Below are 14,299 nucleotides of genomic sequence, written 5' to 3'. Positions count from 1 at the left end.
GAAATGCCATATTAGAAAATTGGCTCACCAAAATCCGAAAGAGGGACTGAAAATATGGAATATTTTTGGCAGACTCTAATTTAAAACCAGAATTTGGAATTACGGAATTAAGATAGCAAATGCTACCCTATACATAGTCAGAAGTAGTGTTTTCAAAAGATAAATTTATCTTACTGCTATCTAATTTCACAAAGGTCAGAAATAAGAGACCTGGTCATTGAATGCTTGCTGTCCAAGGAGCCAAGGGCGAAAGGGTGGTTGGCCAACAGCCTGCACTGTATCCTTAGTTGTTCCAGATCCTTCTGGCAATGGTGGGTTGCCCTTCAAGGACTATGACTGAGAAAATTTCATCCTGTTCTTTCTATTAGGACCTGTGATCCCTTACTTCTATCTCCATTCCAAGGTCTAACAGACAGAAGTCTACTGGACAAGGGGATAGTTAATCTCAAAACAATGTCATCTACCCTCCCATTCAAATGTAACTCTCCTTCCACCCTGAAGTCCCCATAAATTCCCACAAGAGCCCCTGCCTTAACTAAAGTCTGTTACAGCTTTGCCTGCTCTCTGTGAAGGCTAAGAGGTTTGACTTTCAAATGCTAAAAAATAGAACATTCCAATCCTGCTTCTACTCCAAAAAGAAATAAATGTCCAGCTCCCTGGCATCTTTAAAAAAATAGATCTAAAGATCCTGCAGTTGTCCTAATGGGTATTATGTGTGCATCAATTGATGGATTATATAAACTAGCACTGGTGTTTTAGAAAGAGATACCAGCCCATCCAATCATTTCAATTTACACATTAAGAAATCAAGTTTCCACAGCTAGCTATGGAACATGGGCCAGAGCCCACTCATGAGAGACGCTCACCCCATACTCTGTCCTCAGCCTTATACTATGACATTCTTTAATAGACTCGGAAGGAAGCTAACAGTAGGTTTAATCTGCTAACAGGTAATGAACACCTCACTGCTCTCCGTTAGAAAAAGGTCTCAGGAAAAGGGAAAGAGAAAAGAAAGGCCAAGTGACACATGCATAGTGTGAAGGTAATTTGTAGCAGAGCTTCAGCTAAAATCTGAGCCTGTTAATTCTTGCTGCCTTTATAGAGTGCTGAGTTAAAGAGCCCCTACTGACAGATATAGAGATAGACATTTGGATCTCCACTGGAAATTGTGATCAAACTTCTAAAGCCCAGAATAGACAGCCAGTCAGGTAAGCAGCAAATCTTACACAATGAGGTTTTTAAAAGATGGCACATTTCTGCCTAGCGTGACACATGCTATGCCAAGTCCTTTCATTCCAGATCTTGGAATCTAGAGCCTGACGTCCTGCAGAATGATTGTTCTCATTTGATGCACGATAGATTACTCCCTACCTCACGTTCATCTACAGATGGCAATGAAAGTGCTTATTCCTACTTTGTACCTTGAATTGTGAGTCCTCTCTAGCAATCTAACAGAATTGTAGGATGAAGAAATTGCATAACGTTATTATAATAAATGACAAGTAGCACTACCTGGGGTCTCATCTCTTTCCAACCAAATACGAGAACCTTGCTTTTCAACATGAATAATATCCTAAAGCCCAGACTGCGTTGAATTGTTTCATTTTCTGGTCCTCAGTGTACTGATAAAGATTACTGACTATACTGTGGTGTGATTTATCTATATTTGATGCCATAAACAGATTTTTCTCTAGGAAATAATTGTGCATGATGGCCATATCATTCATATTGCAAGTGCTTAATTTATGATAAATATTCTATGAGCAATTCCAGATAATATTGGCTAGAAAACAAAGTAAAAACTTAAAAGGGTGCTTTGTACTTCCTACTTTGGCAAACAGTGAAAAACATTTTAAACTTTTAAAGAAAAAATACTACAAAGATTTCACTCTAATGAGGTTAAGATGAATGCTTAAAATTCTTCTAGTTTAGGAACCGAAATATATAATAATGAAAATTAAAATGTTATGTAAGAATACATCATGGTACAAATATAGCTGTTTAAATAGTGTACTTTTTTTTAATTAACATGTAGTTTATTTACAACATTGTATTTGTTTTAGGTATACAACATAGTGATTCAATATTGTAGATTATATGCTATTTAAAATTATTATAAAATATTGGCTATTTTCCCTATGCTGTATAATATATCCTTGGATCTTACTTATTTTATACATAAAATGTACATATTTTGTACCTCTTAATCCTCTCTCCCTATCTTGCCCCTCCCCCCTTCCCTCTCCCCACTGGTAACCACTAGTTTGTTCTCTGTAGACCTTTTTTTTTTTAACATCTTTATTGGAGTATAATTGCTTTACAATGGTGTGTTAGTTTCTGCTGTATAACAAAGTGAATCAGCTATATGTATACATATATCCCCATATCTCCTCCCTCTTGCGTCTCCCTCCCACCCCTCTAGGTGGTCACAAAGCACCAAGCTGAGCTCCCTGTGCTATGCAGCTGCTTCCCACTAGCTGTCTATTTTACATGTGGTAGTGTATATAAATATATATATATATAAGTATATATATATATAAGTTACTCATGTAACACAACCAAATGTCTTGTTATTATTTATAATCTAACTAACCAGTGAATTTGCTTGTGATCCCATATATTTTTCTCTAGGTCATAGTATACATAGTAAGCTATCATTACTTTAAAATGTTGATTACTTTTTTCATTATATTACTCTTTCTGTGGTTGGCTCTATATTTGCTTGTCTACACAATTTCTCTCTTCCTGTTTTACATTCCTTTCTCAAAATATAACCCTATTTATAACAATAAACATAACTTCTTCTATTTGACAAATTTCACCATAGCCAAATCAGGCAAAAATACTTCTGTATATATGAATATGCCAATAATTGATGTCTGTCTGTGATCATTCTGGGAAAAATAGACACAGTATTTACAGGAAACTGTTAGGTATTATCATTTGGCATAAAAGACACCCAACTGAGAAAACGCTTATCTGTTATCATTGTTTCTTAAGCCTATTAATTCAGTTTATGACAAGAAAATATCCTACTTATAAAACATCCAGCATATGAACATGCTTTTTCTTTTGAGTCTTGAGAAAGACAAAAGTAATCAAACTGCTTTGAATTTCAAAAAAGAAAACCATGTTCGTGAATTCAGATAGTGAAAGTAAATTAGTCACAAATTTTAACTCTGCAGTAGGGCATGAAGATGAGACTTGAAATGGACTTTATAAAACGCTCCACCGGCACATTGCTGAGAATTTTTCAAGCTTTGCTGGTCATGTTGCCATTTAAAATAAATCTGCCCTTAACGTTGACTCAGAGATCTTTAAAAAAAAAAAAAAGACAACTCTTCATAACCCCAAATCATCCTTACTTTTAAAACAAAATTATTTGCTATTATAACTTCTTCTTAGGCAGTGTGAATAGAGATAACACTGGAAATCTTTTTCCAAAGAAATGAGATTTCCTCTTATTGTGAAGATGAAAACACTCCCTCTTAGTCACAGTGAGTGGGGGGAAAAATCAGTCATTTGATTGTTTCTTGGTTTTAGGTGTGCCTTCTAAACTGGATGGCATTCTCAGACACTTGGGATACGTGACAATGACTTCCCTAAACAGTTCCTAAGTACTAAAATAATATAGATTTCAGAATCTATATTTGCTCCAACTTAGTGAAAAGTTGGATGATAAAGAGAAAACAACATATAAAATGACTCCTGGTGGCTCAAAACAAAAATCAGCTAATAAAAGTAATCCCAAAGAACCAAACTGAAGTTTAGTGTTCTCAGCTAGGTGACATTGTCATTAAACTGGGATTTTGGTTTTAAAATAAGACAGAAAAAAATACATAAAAAATGAAATAAGACAGAAGGTATCTTTGCACTAGAAGGGAACTTGTTTCTATAACACAAATAAGCGTTCTGATGACAATGGAGAAATATGTCAGTTTTAAAGAATAAATGGTATAAATGTCATTTCCTGAGTATAAGATTTTAATTTTTTGAGACTTGTTTTATGGTGTTTTACTGATCCTGGAAAATGTTTCACATGCTCTTGAGGAGAATGTGTATTTTGCTGTTTTGGGGTGTAGTGTTCTACATATAAATGTATATTAAGTCTCAGCACTTCTCTGCATGTGAGATTTTAATAAAGTTTTTCTTAAAAAGAGGAAGAAAAAGAAGTGATACTGGCTTTCCAACACTTGGGAAAATCTCTAATCTCACTAATGATCAAAATGGAAATTCAAACAACTAGATACTGATTCTTTGCTTTAAAATTAGCAAAGATTTTGATTCCCATGTTTGACGAAATACCCAGTGTGGTTAAGGGTGCAGCAAAATAGTCATACTCCCTCACTGCCGGTGGGAATAGTTTGGTACAACTCCTTCAGAAAACAATTTAGCATCCCATAGTTTTACTTTTGGTTCAAAAATATATTAGAGTGTTATTGATAAAAGCAAAAATTAGAAATAATTAAAATGTAACTATTAACAGTGATATTTATGAAGAGCTCATAGAAACATGGGGAAAAAGCAGGAGACATTAACTATTATTTAAATAATTATACAGAGTTTGCCCCAGGAATGCAGCAATGCTCCAACATCGGAAATCCTCTCAATATAGCTCACCGTACTGGAGAATAATCACATTACTATGACAGAATATTTCAAAATGTTTAAATATTCATTATGGGGGCTTCCCTGGTGGCGCAGTGGTTGAGAGTCCGCCTGCTGATGCAGGGGACACGGGTTCGAGCCCTGGTCTGGGAAGATCCCACATGCCGCGGAGCGGCTGGGCCCGTGAGCCATGGCCGCTGAGCCTGCACGTCCGGAGCCTGTGCTCCGCAACGGGAGAGGCCACAACAGCAAGAGGCCCACGTACCGCAAAAAAAAGTAGGGTCAGGGTCCCACGAGGGCTTCTGTGTGCATACTCATTCTTTCTCACAAAAAGACTCAGCAAACAAAGTCATACAATAAACCTTGAGGCTGTGGTGCATAAAAAACATTTGAGAAGTCTCTGTGGGCACTTGTAATTTTTGAAAAGCTCTTTAACAAATTAGGAAAGGTATTTGCTTGTATTGATACTTCTGAACTCGTGGTGGATACTGTACATTGACTCAGTACCCATTTAAGTACAGTCTGGTAGAATTCTTGAACTACCGAGGTCTGACAGTTAAAAACTACATTTTCTGTGCTTTTATTACAGCTAGAGTTCTGCGTGGGACCTGGCTTCTGCCAAACAGACCTATTACAGGAGACCTAGAGGTAAATGATAGACACTGGCTTGTGGTGGTGGAGGTGAGGTTCTTCTGGGCAAGCTGAGGCAGGTGTCAGAGCATCTGGTCCCAAAAGACTTAGGTGCTGAGTGGCAGGCCACCACCATGGTACTGCTCCAGGACAGCACTGCCGCGGTGTGGCTGGACATTTCTCATGCAGATCTATTCCCAATTATACAGGATCCAAGCTCAGGTATCTGACTTTCTTGCTGATAATATGTTCTACTAAACCCTTTTCTGCTTAAATTAGCTAGAAGAGAATCTATGGTCCCGCACAGCAAACCACAAATGATACAGCCATAAACCCAATACTTCAACAGATATCATAAGTAATGGAGGAATGTTAGAAATAGCCTGTACGCACTGCTAGATTTAAAATGGATAACCAACAAGGACCTACTGTATAGCACAGGGAACTCTGCTCAATATTCTATAACAAGCTAATTGGGAAAAAAACTTGAAAAAGAACAGATACGTGTATACATATTGAATATAACTGAATCACTTCATTGTACACTGGAAACTAATACAACATTGTTAATCAACTCTGCTCAAATATAAAATAAAAATTAAACAAACAAACAAATGTAGTGCTGAATGGAAGAAGTAAAAAATTTTAAAAAGTAATTTAAATGTGGAGAATGTGACTTCATAAGTATAGAAAGGAAGGGAGAGAGAGGGGCTTTTCAGTCACTTTGCTGGTGATGTTTCAGATCCTCTTGGCCTCACCTGCTGGGGCTTCGGCCACTTTGCTTTGCCCCTGCTGCTGCTGCAGAGGCCGGTTATGTGGGATGGGCCAGCCTCCCACCGGTGCAGCCTGCCGGCACCTGCCGGCACGTCCGCTGTACACATCAGCTCCCGGCCAGGAGCTGCCCCACTGACACAAAGCTGTACAAGGTGTTGCAACACGGAGCGAGAGCTGCTCACCAGTTGCCTTGAACAGAAGGAAGCAGGAGCCAGTGGGTCAGTTCCTGCCTCTCTTCCCCACATGGACTGTTCTGAGAAACAGTCATGTATTCAGCTTCTTGGAAGACAGGTTCTGCAAAACCAAGTAACCAGATGTCCTTTGCTGCCTCACATCTGCTCCTCCTCCTCGCTGCCTCATTCTCCTTTACCCTCACTTCTGTCCCCAGGGATTGCGTCTCTTCATAATTCGTTAGCACAAATGCCTTTTCCTCGGGCTCTGTTTTCCGGAGAGCCTGGCTCAGATGGGCAGACAAGCAAAGGAAACTTGGATGACTCGATGCTCATGCGTACGTTGACCGCAGAAACATGATTAACTTAACTTTTCCATCTGAGGTTCAAGAAGGAAGGAGGGGATGGGGAAAAGGGGTGGACAGAGGAAGCAATAAGGAATGAAATAGGAAACGGTTACAAACTGTTGGCAAAACAAAGGCTTGATCTTTAAAAAGACCAATAAGATAAATCTTTAGCGAGACAGATTAACAACAAAGGAAAGGTTTAATTTATAATGGAATAAAGAATAATATATAAAACAAATTTTTAATTATAAAGAGTTACTGTGTGCAACTGTACATAAATAAATTTGAAAGTCCAAATAAAGTGAATGTATAATTTATAGAAACAGAGAATGCAGAGGAAAAGAGAGTTTCCTATCTCAATATATAAAGCTAGTATAACTTTGGTAACCAACTGTGTTACAGACAGTACGCACAAACAAAATATATATAACATAATTTATCTTACAGATAAATCCAGATAAATCTTACAGATAAATCCTAAATAGATTCTTAATTATGCAATTCCAATAATGTTTCTAAGTGAGTTCTATCCATCTTTTAAAAATGTATTAATTTTTAAAAATTGAAGCATAGTTGATTCACAATGTGTTGTGTTAGTTTCAGGTGTACAGCAGAGTGATTGATAAAATTGTGATGTGTTTTACATACATATATAATTTTTTTCAGATTCTTTTCCCTTATAGCTTATTACAAAATATTAAGTATAGTTCCTTGTGCTGTAACAGTAGGTCTTAGGTTATATATTTTATATATAGTAGTGTGTATATGTTAATCCCAAACTCTTAATTTATCCCTCTCCCTCCTTTTCCCTTTGGTAACCATAAGTTTGCTTTTTATATCGTGGGTCTATTTCTGCTTTGGTTATAAATTCATTTGTATCTTTTTTTTAGATTCCACATATAAGCGATATCATATGATATTTGTCTTTGTCTGGCTTACTTCACTTAGTGTGGTAATCTCTAGGTCCATCATAATATACCCATCTCAAGTTTATTGCTGGAAAACAAATATGATTTAGTAGCAGAAATTTTATCATCGTGATTCACCACATTGTCTAAGTGAAAACAACTATGTTACCAACTAAATAGTTGAAGTAAAAAAAAAGCATATGAATTTTAATTCAACACCCACTTATGATAAAAAATTCTATGAAAATAGAAATAGACCAGAACTTTCTTTACTTGATGTACACTACCTGCAAAATAAATTATAAGATCTCACCGTATTTAATGGAAACATTTAAATTACTCATAGAATTTCTCAACAGATGAACTTTTAGGTTTAATAGTGTAAGAAAGAGTCTGACTCCATGGTTTCGATGTTTGACTGCTGACAGCTTTAAGCCTAACCCCTCCCTCTTCCATCCATGCCCCATCTGGGCACGCTGGTAAGAAAGCCCTGGTGCTCTCTGCTTTGGTGCTGACAGGAGACAACCAAATAAGCCCCTGCCCCACACAAGCCAGTCTCCCTTCCTGGGTGAAGGTACCTCTGCATCTCAGAGTGGTCACAATAATAAATGGGGTTGACAAGTTCAAGATCATTATGCTAAAACCAAAAATGCGGTAGGTCCTTGCTGATTATCTATTTTATGTACAGTCGTCTGTATAGTAGTGTGCTACTGTATAGCCCAGTGAACTCTACTCAGTACCCTGTAATAGCCTGTATGGGAAAAGAATCTGAAAAAGAATAGATACCTGGACATGTATAACTAAATCACTTTGCTGTACACCTGAAACTAACACAATATTGTAAATCAGCTAGACTCTAATATAAAATAAAAATTTTAAAAAGCAAAACCAAAAATATTCCTTTGCCTCAGCAACTGCAAATAATGAAACAGACAATACGATATTCACAAGAACAAAACATGGATAAAATAGCTATGAATTAAGTTTAAAAGAATGCATACAATTTTTGAAGAAAATATTAATATTCTTTTTAAAAATATGAAAGATCATGGAAAATGGAGACTTGTGTTTGGTACCATCTTATTACCTTACTTCAGTGGGGTTCTCTCCTACAGAACAGTCTCTGACTGATACACAGTGAAGTTGTATAACGTGTACATCCTGATTGTGTTCATAAACGGGACTGCACACGTCCATCCTCTAAATCTGAAAATGGAGTGCAATTCAAATAGAAACCCGTGAAGGATATTGCGGAGGAATCGAATTAAATGATCTTAAGTTTAATGTGGGACAATCAGAATACAGATTACAGTCTGTATAAACACAGGACATTGTCCTTATCATTAAAACCACATGAGTATTCTTCTACTTCCGGGCAAGACGGAGTAACAGAGACCAGATTGAAGTTCCTACCTAACGCAACGGAAAAAAGGCAAAGTACTTGAAATAATGGTTTTCAAGACATCGGATATCAGGCAACAAACAAAAGTGATTCCTGGGAGTTGGGAACAAATTAAGTGAACACTGATTTCCCAGGTTTATCCCCACGAGAGAGCCTCCCGGACATGGTGCAGTCACTTGCCAAGACCAGAATCTCACCTGGCCTGAGATTTAAAACCATCCACCTGGGTGGGGGTGATAATGAACCAACCCAGGCCTGCAGATGGAAGTGGCACTACCCCAAATGCTCCAAAGTGAAAACCCAGGTCTTGCACAAGCGCCGGCCGAGGCCATTGGCTGCTTTGCTCCCTGGTTTCCTCCCATCTACGTCTCAACATTTCCTGCCCCAAATGCAGGAAACCCCATCAGCTTCCTGCCGTGAACATACTCCCCCCCCAAAGCCTGCAAGCTCACCCAGTGTCTATCACTGTGGCCCTCACTGCTTAGAGAAGCGGAGCAGAACCTGGAAAGAAAGGTTGCAGAGTTATTTTAACGACTTCAAGCGGGACAGTATTACATAAAAAAATACGCCAGGCTGTTGCCTGAGGGAAGGGAGGAGATTTAAGGAGAGCAACAAACACGCACACACTGAACACACTGCATTTTGATGATATGTTTTTTTAAGACAACAGTAAAGCTGTTAAGGTACATTTTGAGAAATGCAGACTTACATTAAGCTTCCTTGGAGAAGGTGTTAATTAAAATATTTAAACACTTTTCACTTTATGGATCAAATGATCCAGAGCACAAAAGAATGGGCACATCTATCTTCTGTTGATTGAAAAAAGGGAATCTGAGTTCAATTAACCAGACTTCAGTTGGCTTTCTATGGGCTTCAATAGCTGGAAAGAGTGGGAAAATAATCTGGATGAAGAAGACTGATCTGGAATCCACCTCTTCTCTGAGATGACGAACAGCAAAGCTAGTTATCAGGTGTCCACCAACCAGAGCAGATGCAGCAGATAGTTTCACAAGTCACCGAGAGTGACAAATACCTGCAAAGGTAGAAGGGGTACTGGCATCTTTAGGGTTTGGGGGAAGAAAGATAACTGCACTGCAATATTTCATGATTGAGGGAATTCCTGCGTTAAGAGCTCTAAAGATAGGTAGTGTTCCTGTTGCTTTACTAATTTCGAGCTATTTGTTTCTTAAAGGGCTTTGCTCTAGGCTTAAGTGTATAGCTTTATATAGGCAGTCTTACGTCATCTAAAGCAATAGCTATAGACATGAACATTTTTCATTTTTCCATGAAACCCTTGTAGAAGAGGCAATGGATTCAGTCACTGTAATCAATAAAAATACTTTACCTAAACATTTTTCATAGAACAGATGCTGACATATTATGAAGTTCTCAGCATAGAATAAACAGATAAAGGCTCCTTTCCACTTTTTCAGTGGGAAGGAGAATTAATTTTAGATTTTAGAACCTAAAATCAAATAGCTGGAACAAAATGTGTAACTGACGGAAACCTTAAACTCTTAACTGCTGTACCTCTATGATGTCTTGAGATTGTTCCACTACAGTTTTTTTTTTTTTCATTTCTTATCACAGTACTTTAGTCACCACTTGTACATGAGCTAAAACTAGTGAATGCCTTGAACTGGACAGCTTTGACACCTCTAAGTTGAGTATCAAATAATGTAAACATGTTTCAAGTTCTTATACTTCTTAGCTTGGAAGGTACAGTAAAAGGAGATAAATAAACATTCTAGAAAGGGAACAATTGGCAGGATAGGAAATGAGATTAGACAAGAAATAGGGCTGAAACAATTGACTATTAATAAGAAAAAAAATCAAATCCCTACATCACAACATACACAAAATAAATTCCAGGGAGATTAAAGAAAATGGCCAAAGGATATAAACAGGGAAGTCATAGAAAAGGGAACTCAGATGGCCAATAAACATACAAAAAGATGCTCAAGCTCACTAGTCTTTGGAGAAATTCAAAGTAAGACCCCATTAATACCTTATTTTTCACTCATCAAACTGGTAAAAATTTAAATGCAGAAACTAGCAAATCCCGGCAAAGCAAGGGAAAAAGTAATCACAGGCAGTTGGTGAAGGGTCAATTGGTACAACTATTCTGGGAGGTCAATTTGGTTATTCTTAATTGCAATTTTTAAATTTGCATCCATTAAAGTTGAAGATACACACGCCCTAGAATGGAGAAATCGTGCTTCTGGTATAAACTCTAAAGAAACTTAGCATATGTGCCCAAGGAAACATGTATAAAGATGTCCAGTGAAGCATAATTTTCATGGGAAAAAATGCTCATCAATGGGAGAATGGATAAACACACATATATTTATATAATGCTACTCTATATAGCTACAAAAATTAATAAACTGATCTTTACAAACCAACATGATTAAATCTCTCTAGAATAAAGTACTGATTTAAAAAAAAGATGCAGAATGAAATATAAAGTGTAATACCTTTGATTTAAATTTTTTAAATCTACAAACAATAATTCCTGTTTATGGATATAAATCATTACTAAAATATAAATACGAAGCATATTAATTTTTGAATAGTTATCTCTGGTGAAGGAGAGCTGAAAACGTAATTGGAGAACGTACAAAGGAGGTTTCATCTAGTCAGTGAAGCAGTATTTTTGAAAAGATAGACTTAAAACAAACAAGATAAGGATTAATAATTAAGTATGGATGGTAAATATATGTGTGTTTATTATATAATCTAATTTTCTGTGTATTTAAAATGTTTTCCTACTAAAAAATATCCCGATGAATTTCTAATAAGCCTATTGTACTTTATTCTTAACGGAAAAAAGCAGGATGTTGAGTGTGGCCCATGATCTCAACAACCTAAACCAGCAATGGTAAACTGACAACCCTCAGTCTGACAAGGGCCTCGGCCCTGTTTTGCTTGGCTGTGCCTTAATATTGACCCACACAGTGTTTAAAAAAATCTGTGAAGGATATGTCAACATTTAAAAGTTAGGAGATACCACGTAAAAATCCTGCCTTCTGCCTTTTTTTGCAGAATCAGGAGGTCAGGCAATGCGAACCATAGTCCAATGGGGCAAGATGGGTGGAGCTGGGGGGCTGCCAGCTCTTTTGGTCCAGAGCAGTCCAGTAACTGCCCGCAGCACTGCCCCCTCCAGAACTGGATCCGAGTCCCACTGGTCACCTGCCACCACACTTGCCCTGTTCTCTTATTCCAGGAGAAAAGCCAAATATTTCACCTGGCCCTCTTTGTTTGTTTTCATTACCTGTCTCCTTCTCATAGGCATCTAAATTTGTAACCCCTACTTAAAAAAAAAAAATCATTGAACAGGATTAGAGAGAAGTAAAACAAATATTTTTCACTGTTGTCTCTGAGTTACTGGATAGCCAGTTTTCAAAGCTTAAAAAGAACTATATAAAACTGTGAAAACAGCCAAACCCAAAGATCCTTCCATATTCCTACTTCAGGTCCCAGCATGACACAAAACTACCCTTCTGGGATTATTTTCTGCTCCAGATTTTCTCCACTTTCCTGTCACAGGAAAGCTCCTAGCACAGTTCCCAAGCACACGGAGCCTTTTAAGATCCAGAGTTATTTTTTCCCCGCAGGCCGTTCCTTTAAAAACAAAAAATCCTTCCTATTTCCATGTCACCTTTCAAAGCTCTTACCCATAAATTCAAATATAAGTCCTCTGTGATGCTTTTCCTGATTTCCTCTGATAACAGAATTTTTCACCCACCTTTGCTCACATGACCAGGAATTCTATCTCTGGTAGCAAAAAACATTGGGTATATACATCTATTTGTCACTATACAGTGGGAGGACAAATCTTACCCATCTACCCATTGCTTCCTTCCTAGTGTAGAAAGGGCTTGTCTAGAAAATAGGAGATGCTCAAAAATATCAAATAAAAAACAGTGTATTAATTATCATTATACAATACGTTATAATTAGAAGATATAGGCCACTAAATTTAATCTATACTTTCCTTCCTGTGATATATCATGAAAGTTGCTGTCTTGATTCCACTATAACATGCATGTGTTTTTTTCTCATATAAGTGCAAGAAATGTAAAATATAAAATCATAAAGAAGCAAACATATAAAAATTCCTATTTGGGGGGGTTTCCAGATAAGTGAAATCTATTTCATTATATTGCATTTTCAATACAGTAAGGATTATTTGTTCTCACTTCTCAAAATTCTTAAGAGTTTATAAATTTATAAATGTAAGTTGGATGTATTATTGAGTGAGAATTAGATGACTTCTTACCCACCATATTCAGTGAGTTTTAAGAAAACTCCCCCAGCAAAACATACAGCAATACATATTCCAATAACTATAGTTTTTACCAAATCACTTTTGGATTCAACCTAAAGGATTGATCTCTGTGCATATTCCTGCCATGAGGCCGTTTCTCCTAACCGCCCTTCGTGAAAATTAAAGTGCTGTTTTAGTCACTCCCTAAGCTCAAATAACCCTTCATGAGTTATCTCTCCATCCGATATCAGCGCCTGATTCTCTGCTGACTTCTCTCTAGTAGCTGAGTTGTTTAAATTTTCTCAAGACACGTTTTACAGAAAATTTATCTGTTTAGCAGACAGAAAAATAAGGGAAAGAAGAACGGAAAAAAGCTAGTAGGAACTACAATTTTATATTTGGTCTCACAGGAATAATCATATTTTTCCTTCCTGTCCATGTCACAGGCATATAATCTACCTTTACACTTAAATTGTTTAAAACATTTAGAACTTAGTACATTTAGTAAACCTTCACAACTGCCACTTTAAATTTGACAATAATATAAAAATAAGGAAAAGTAAATAGATAACAGCTGCATTTAATTCCCACCAATTGCCTACCTGCATGAAGACATTGTAGTCACATTTTGCAGCTCTTGGGAATTCATTGTAAGTTAGCCTTAGTAGAACATGACAGCTACCTTGTTAACGAACATTCTTTCCTGAAAGTGGATTCCAAAAGTTGTAACTATAACAGGCAAGAAGAATGCCATATGTAACCTCAAAAGTCAAAGATTACTGATGCGTGAGCCAGAAGTAGTAAAAATAGCCTGTATGTTGCATGAACCAGGGTATGGTTGCTGGCAATCATCTCAGGGTAAATTTCTCTACCGTGATCAGAGTCACAGCATAAAGTAACTCAAAACCTGAAGCATTTGTTAATAAAGAAGAAAAACACACATTTCACCAAATGTGGCAATAGCACTGACGAATGATTTACACTCAAGCATCATATTGTCTGAAATATTATGCTTCGTACCCTTGACAGTGAGAGGAAAAAAGCAGTAATCAGGAGATCATACTTGCAAGGTCTTGACTTTGAAAGACAATGTCTGGTACACAGATTATGCTGATTAAGAATTTAAAAACTATACATTAAAAGCATAGTAATTCTTAAAATTCTTTAAAATGGTGTCATTAAGTAACACT

At 37.0% G+C, this 14,299-nt stretch overlaps 1 long non-coding RNA gene across 3 annotated transcripts in view; it reads left to right on the top strand.

The window, feature by feature from the left end:
* The window catches only part of LOC309795950, a 138,712-nt gene that overhangs the window by 46,458 nt on the left and 77,955 nt on the right, over window positions 1-14,299 (top strand). For all 3 annotated transcript variants that reach the window (XR_014292392.1, XR_014292393.1, XR_014292394.1), the window contains exon 2: window positions 5,198-5,256. This is a non-coding gene — a long non-coding RNA (uncharacterized lncRNA). The remainder of the gene's footprint in view (window positions 1-5,197; window positions 5,257-14,299) is intronic.

This window comes from Mesoplodon mirus, assembly GCF_964341445.2.
Source record: "Mesoplodon mirus genome assembly, chromosome: 20".
Classification (NCBI taxonomy): domain Eukaryota; kingdom Metazoa; phylum Chordata; class Mammalia; order Artiodactyla; family Ziphiidae; genus Mesoplodon; species Mesoplodon mirus.
The sequence above is the reverse complement of the archived record's forward strand: the minus strand, read 5'-3'. Positions and strand labels throughout refer to the sequence as shown.